The following is an 8,323-nucleotide window of genomic DNA, read 5'->3' on the forward strand; positions in this document are numbered from 1 at the left end:
TTGAGCAATCAAGTGGAAATAACTTGTTTTCATTTACAACTTTAGCCTAGAATCTGTTTATAAAATGCCTACTTTATGTTCAAAACTTCAGTCCAAAACTAATATGCATGAAAGAGATTTCATCAGAAACACAAACTTACAAAAAAGTGTAATAATATAGTCACTTTTAAAAATTTACAAAATAAACCTTATAAAACAGTAGATCTCAATTCTAAGTGTAGGTTTCAGAAACTGCAAAGCTATACATTAATATTGTGTTATTTAACTTTAACCCAACACTTTACATATAGTTCCCTTGCTTAATAAGTTTATGCTTATTTTAATATCATCATGCTACTCATAAACTTATACATTTAGTAAGAATAAACAGTGAAAGAGGAAAGCATGAGCTCAATTAAGGTCTAAAATTACTCGAGTGAAAAACAATGAAATGATTAGTTAACATATATTGTTTTTGAACAAGCATGACTTTTAAAAATATGTCATAAAAGAAAAGAAACACAGCTGAAATAACTGGCACCTTCCAATTGCGAATAACCAAAGTAGCAGTTTGCCTACAGTATAAAGGGCCAAAAGTTACTTTCCCCAAATGCCCTCTATGATTGGCATATAGAATAAGTGGGACAAAGAAAAACACTCCAGCTCTGGCCGGTCCAGTTGGTTGGAGCATCGTCTTGTACACCAAACTGTGCAGGTTCCATCCCTGGTCAGGGCTCATAAGGAAGGCAACCAATCGATGTCTCTCTCTCTCTCTCTCTCTCTCTCTCTCTCTCTCTCTCTCTCTCTCTCCTCTCTCTCTCTTACCCAAGTCAATAAAAAACATCCTTGGGTGAGGATTAAAACAACAATACTTCAGTTATCCTAGTAGTTCCCACTTAGCTGTGGTTTTGCTTTCCTTGGTTTTAGTTATCCATAGTCAACTGCAGTCTAAAAATATATGAAAAAGTCCAGAAATGAATGATTCATAAGTTTTAAATTGCACGCAGTTCTGAGTGGCATGATGAAATCTCACATTATCTGCTCTGTCCAGCTTTGGACATGAAGCATCCCTTTGTCCAGCGTCTCCGTGCTACATATGCTCCCTGCCTGCCTGCCTGATAGTCGCTCAGTTATCAAATTGACTATCCAGGCATGGCAGTGCTTGTGTTCAAGTCACCCTTATTTTACTTACTAATGGCCCCACATTGCAAGAGCAGTGATGCTGCCAATTTGGCTTTGCCAAAGAGAAGCCACAAAGTGCTTTCTTTACGTGAAAAGGTGAAAGTTCTCAACTAAAGAAAGAAAGAAAAAAATCATATGCTGAGGTTGCTAAGCTCTACAATAAGAATGAATTTTCTAGTTGTGAAATTGTGAAGGAAAAAGAAATCTGCGCTACTTCTGCTGTCACATCTCAAACTGCACAAGTTATGGTGATGGTGCGTGATAGGTGCTTAGTTAAAGATGGAAAAGGCATTACACTTGTGGGTGGAAGACATGAACAGAAAGCCTGTTCTGATTAATGACATGTTGGGCCAGAAAGCACTGAGCCTATACAAAGACTTCAGCAAGGTGTCCCCTAAAATGAATGATACCATCCACTTACTGCAAGTGAGGGATGATTATAGATTTGGAACTAGGTTTGGACTGAAAAATATAAAAACTACTGGAGAGAGAGAAAGGGAGAGAGAGAACATTCACATAACTGTTTTATGTATATTGTTATAATTGTTCTATTTTATTATTAGTTATTGTTGTTAATTTATTACTGTGCCTAGTTTATAAATTAAACTTTATCTTAGGTATGCATGTATTAGGGAAAACATGGTATATTACTATCCAGAGTTTCAGGAATCTACTGGGGGTCTTAGAATGTATCCCCCATACTGCAATTTCAAGAGCCCTTTTGCCCTCTCTGATCACAAAAGCATACTAAGATAGACCCTTGAAGCAATTATTTCCACCACACCTTGGTTTAAGAGGTGCAGCCTTGTATTAAGAAGTCATCTGTCGGGGGTGGGGAGTGGGGGGGACATCTGTAACACTTTCAACAATAAAAATAATTTTTTTAAAAAATAAGTCATCTGTCAGATAAGATGGTTTTTTGTTTTTCCAGATGTCAAGAAGATCCAGCTGATAGAGAACTTAAAGGCTCTGATCATTTATCTAGGCTATAATTTATCTTAGTTTTCTTTTCTTTTTTCACATAAAAACCTCTCTTAGGTTTGGGACTTAAAAGTTTTCCTGAACTCAAGCAACTTACTGTCCAATTTTAATTGATGATATCTGTGGTATGGTATATCTGCTAACAATTTGCCCCATTTTATTAGCTGATGTGGGTTTTTTTTAAGATTTTGAAATTGATTTTTTAGAGAAAGAATGTTTAGAGGGAGGGAGGGAGAGAAACATCAATGTGAGAGAGAAATATCGATCGGCTGCCTCCTGCACACCCCCCACTGGGGACAAGTGCAATGGGGAGGAGCTGCCTCCCCCTCCAACCCCCACAAAAACAGAAAAACCAAAACACAGGCGGGAACTTTAAGAGAAGGCGGGGATCTTAGGGGTGCTGGGAAGAATGGCCTTTTGCTGTGCTAAAATGAGGACTGGTGGGTCCTGGGTGAGGAAGACAACATTCATCTCCTAGGCAGCAGGGGAGTGCCAGCCGGGAGCCGGGAGAGGTGCCCATCAGGAAATGTGTGGGAGCAGCCCCGTGGGCATGCTGGGCAGGGGGCTCCCCTGCAGTACCTGTGGGCTCTGTGGGACTCTCCCTCGCTGTCCGTGGAGAGCAAAGGTGGCAGTTGTTACTGGATTTCATTAGTGAAACCTCATCCCTAGACTGAGGATGCCGCCCTGCGCCCCACAGGGCTGTATTCAGAAGTAAGTGAGCTACTGTGTGTGAAGATGTTTGCACAGCGTCTGACATAGAACAGCCACCCCAAAAAGATTTTTATTTTTCATATCTCAGGAAATGACAGTAAGGATACTTACAAGTAAGAAAGGTTGGGGATCCAATAGGCATATTCCAGGTATTCGGTGGGGCTCCCGCTAAGTGAAATGTGATTTCTCCCTCTCCCGCCAGGCAACCCAGAGCCCTCGGGCTGTGACATGGGGGACACCTTCTCCTCTCCTGTGCCCGGGCCCCAGGCCAGCTCCCTGAACCCTCTCTTCTTTGTGGAGGCTCCCGAGGATGCTTTCCTCTCAGTGGCATCCCCCAGAGTCTCTCCTTTGGGCTTTTTATTCTCCAAAACAGGATTCTCTTCAGCTCCCACTTTCTTATAATGCCCTTTCTACTTAAAAGCAGACATGAAATAAGAAGGCACAAAGTCCTGGTCCTCCAGTGTTCAAATCCCGAGCTGACAAATAGAAAGCCCATGGGCTCCTGCTCTCCTGCTCTCTCTCTGCATCCTCCTGAGAGGGAGGTTTCAACAGAGACCCCTCCTCCTCGCCCCCAATACCAAAGGGATGGTGGATTTAGTTGAATATTCTTTGAGAGATGTCCATGGTTATAAGCTGATTTTAAAATAAATGAAAATTATAGACAATAAGCACATTTCCTTGTTTAGTAAATGAAGTAGGATTTCCATTTTAATTCAACTCCTCACCATTTGGTGTTGGTTATAACTTCAGGAATTGTTCACTGATTTTGCAAAATTTTATACATTACTGTGATTATAAAAATATCTTAAGGTTGAGTAGATTTAAAACAATATAATGACCTTCAGTGCCATTGATAAGTGAGTTAAGGTCACAGAGTTTTGTGTTGTTTTTTCATATATACTTGTCTTATTATTTCAGAGAGGGAGAGATAGAAACATCAATGATGAGACAGAATCATTGATCGGCTGCCTCCTGCACGTCCCACACTGGGGATCAAGCCAGCAACCTGGGCATGTGCCCTGACCAGGAATTAAACCCGTGACCTCCTATTTCACAGGTTGATGCTCAACCACTGAGCCATACTGGCCAGGCAAGGTAACAGTTTTATAATTGAATGAGGTCTGAAGTATACATCACTGCAGGTGTGAATACATTTCCACCAACTATACAGGCAGATTAATAACCAAGGAGGCTATTTTAGTAAATTTTCAAGTAAAAAAAAAAAATTGCCCTCAGGAATCTCTTCAAAGTTGCAGTTAAATTGTGCAATGATTAAAATTTGATGTAATAAATTTCATACCAATTCTGAGTTTCTGGGATTAATAACAAACATACAAAGATATTGTGCCGCGAGTGAGGTCTGGGACCTCCTGCAGAACTGAAGAGACATCCTCAGAGACAGGGACAGGGTGGGTGGACAGGTCCTGAGGGCTGGTCTTAATGCCACCACTCCTTATAAGGGGCCAGGCAGTGCCAGGGTAGGGCACCACGCTCTCTAGTCCCAGGTAAAAGGCAAAGAGAAGGAATGCCATAGCCCCTGTGTTCAAAAGGCATGAGGAAATGAAATGGAGGCAAGGGGGTGGTACAGTTCCCCTTGGTTCTGAAGAAGACCCAGGTAGACGAGAAGAGAGCTGAACATGGTCCCAGATTTATTTCATTCTTACAGCATACAGCTCTCACCCTTCACAACACCCATGGAACTTTAAGGGAAGTAAGACAGAGAAAATAAGCAACCAGCCCCATTTAGTGGGCTCCTTCTCTTCCCTCAATGTCCAGGACATCCTGACCACAGATCTCCACGAAGGACAGCCGCAAGATGCAGGAGGAAAGGAATAGAGGAAGCTGGTTCAGTTTGTGCCCTTGATTCTCCAACCTGTTTTAACTACTTACTTAAAAAGCAGCTAATTACTGGGGAGCTGGCATGGGAATAAAAAGAAAAGGGGCCTGTAAAAAATAGTAAAAGAGGAAGAAGAGAATGGAAAATGCTAACAGTTCATCAGGCATCCTGTTTCTCTATCTGATACCCTACTATGTGTTAGCTAAATCAATTCAGTAGCATCCACCATTGAATGATAGAATTTTTAGATCCAACTTGGGGAAGGTTGAGCTTTTAATGTGTAATTATAGAAAAAAGGGTGGCCCTAATTGGTTTGGCTTAGTGGATAGAGCATCAGCCTGCGGACTAAAGGGTCCCAGGTCGATTCTGGTCAAGGACATGTACCTTGGTTGCCAGCACATTCCCAGGAGGGAGTGTGCAGGAGGCAGCTGACCAATGTTTCTCTCTCATTGATGTTTCTAACTCTATCCCTCTCCCTTCCTCTCTGTAAAAAATCAATAACATATATATATATATTTCTTTTTTTAAAAAAAGGGTATCCACATTAGCCCAACCAGTGACTCCCAGAATCACAAGAGAGTGTCACAGTAAGCCAACTAAGTCAAGACAAGAGGTATCTGGGAAAGTTAAAGGCATTCATATGTATATGAGGGGGAAGGAGTAAGGCAAGACATTTGTGAATGCCAATTTTTATAGGGAAGTATAACTGCAAAGATTAATGTCCTTGTACATAGACTAAATAATGTCATTTACTACAGCTCACTATGTAGAATGTTTATCCTCTTTGATCTCATCTGAATACAAAAATGATGGCATGGTTGTTTGTGGAGAGGCCCACAGGATACAGACCTTCTGTAAAGGATTGGGGAGCCTCTGAGTTCTGAGATAAAAACTTTCCTGTATATTTACCTTCCACAGGAAGAGAACATTTTTTCTTTGGCACCTTTTCTTTTTGTCATTTTATTTTTTCCCTTTGGCGCCTTCTTAACCTGGTTCAGATCCCTGACTGATGTCAAATAGCGTTTCAGTACAAGTAATGTATCACAGAAAAGAGAGCACCGAACTGTTTCTATATCTGAACCATTGCTCATGTAAATGGTGAGGCTATTTCAATGCGAAAGTAAATGCATTCTCCATTCAGCCCCAATAAGTTTAGTACCCACCTGGCACCACAGTTATTACAGTGTTATTAACTATATCCCCCATGCTGTACTTACATCCCCAAGACTGTTTTATGACTACCACTTTGTACTTCTTAATCCCTTTTTTCACAAAACCCCCTCCATTCTGGCAACCGTCAGTCTCTATGAGTCTTAAACAGTTATCTTTAGATTAAAAATAAGAAAAAGAAAAAAATCAATTTACCTTCATTTATTCCTTTCCCTACATGCTTCTATTCTTTATATAAATCTGGGTCTGACCTATATAATTTCCTTCTGCCTGAAACTTTCTTCTAATTTTCCAGGAAGGTCTGTTGGCAATGAATTCCCTCCAGTTTTGTTAGTCTGAAAAAGTCTGTATTTCTCCTTCATTTTTAAAGGATAATTTCTTTCAACACTAACGATTTACTCCATTCTCTTCTTGCTTGTATGGCGTCCATGGAGAAGGCTGCTGTATTCTTATCCTTGTTCCTCTATAGGCAAGTTACACACACACACACCCTCCTTCCCATCTGCCCCTGGATTTTTTCCGTTTTCTGTCTTTGCTTTTTCTACAGTTTGAATAGGATATGCCTAACTATAGATTTTTAGGTATTTAACTGGCATGATGTTCTCTAAAATTCTTGGGTTTGTAGTTTGGTGTCCCCAAAAATGCATGTTACAACTTTTATAATTATCCCATAGTTCTTAGATGTTTGGCTCCGTTTTAAGTTTTAGTTTGAGAAGTTTCAATTGACCTATCAGCAAGCTCACTGACTTTCCTCTGCTGTCTAGTCCACTGATGAGCCCATCAAAGACATTGTTACTGTGATGTTGACTTCTAGCAGTTTTGATTCCAAGTTTCCATTATCCATGTTCATGTTACCTTTTTCCATGAGTCTTTCCCATATGCATGTTATTTCAAATGACCTTTCCCATAATTTCATTATCAGTGTCATATATGTTCTGATGGCTGCTCTATTTCTGTCATTGATCTTGCCTTCTGGCATTCCTTGAAATGTGTAAAACTTGAAATCTGGATGTCTTACCAGGTAATAAAACTGAGGTAAATAGGTCATTTATGTAAGGGTTTGTTACTCTGGCTAGGAGCTGGAATGTGTTTACTGTTTGTTGCAACTATAAGCATGAATAGGCTTCAAATTCCTCTAGTGGGGTTTTTTCCTCCTCTTGATTTTGGGACTTCTCTTGAACTACTGTCTTGCAGCTCTCAGCTCTAATCCATTATTGCTAGTTACTACTTTTTAGGAAGTGCTAGGTCATGGGCAAGGGTATTTTCTAATCAAGTCTCAGTATTTTAGTTGTCCCATCTCAGGGGTGTGGGTCAGAAGCATATCTGACCCCTCCCCCAGGATAGCTTTCCGTTTTTTACTCCCAGCCCCTCTCCTAGCTTCAGCATCCTCCAAAATCCCTGCTGACTATAAATTTTAGTTTTCTTTGAGACTGAAAGGCTGAAGGATAAATTAGGGCTGGGTTCTCTTCCTCAGATGGGATGTTTCAGAACTGACTCTTCAGTCCCTTCTCTTGGAAGTCAGGCCTTTGTTAGGGAGAAGGGGCTCAGTGTTTCCCTATGGCTGTTTACCCCAGACAATTAATAATTCACTCAGGAAGCTTTTTGGAACCCTTCTGGGAACCTACCTGGGGGGTCCCCCTGAGGAAAAATCTGTTAACTTATGGGCCCTACACCATGATTGTAGCCCGTTTTCACTTTCATGCTAGTCTGCAAGCAGCCTCCAATAGTCAAAATTGTTTCAGTACTCCAAGATTGAAAGCAGCTTCTGCTCCAGGCATCCTATGGTTGTGACCAATTCTCTAGATTTGGGGATGGTGGCTTGCCCTGTGACCTGTTCTCTGATCGGAACAAGAAGTTTTGACATCTGCAATATGAATCACCATTGGCTCTTAATGCTTCATCTAGGAAATTGTTACAATCCGACTAGCTGGCAGTAGGACTTAAAGCAGAAAGGAATCTAACTGTGGGGTGCCTATTATTTATCATCTAAGCTAGGGCATTTTTTAAAGAGAGAAACGTCCATATGAAATGCCCATCAGCCACCCCGCCCCCCACATGTGCCCTGACCAGGAATCCAACCACCACCTTTTGGTGTACAGGACAATGCTCCACCTAACTGCGCCACATTGGCCAGAACTAATCTAGGGCATTTTTGAGAGTAAAAGGGAGACTTCATTAGAACTCCTTACCAAAAGAAAAAATGTGTTGTCTCTGCTGTAGTCATTTTAAAATAAAAATCCTACACTTTTACAAAGCTGTTTATGCCAACGTTCTCAGATCTCTAGCCAGAATTAAAACAAGTCCTCCTATAACTATGGAGGTCATTTCTACTAATCATTTTAGAGTCATATAAGGAAGCTCACATCACATCCACTGTGCACTTTAGAATCATGCCAGAAACCTTTTATACTACAAACCGATATCCCTAAGTCTGCCACTATCACGAATAAAAGTCAACAAAAC

The sequence above is a fragment of the Myotis lucifugus genome, unplaced genomic scaffold, assembly GCF_000147115.1.
Source record: "Myotis lucifugus unplaced genomic scaffold, Myoluc2.0 scaffold_17, whole genome shotgun sequence".
Lineage (NCBI taxonomy): Eukaryota > Metazoa > Chordata > Mammalia > Chiroptera > Vespertilionidae > Myotis > Myotis lucifugus.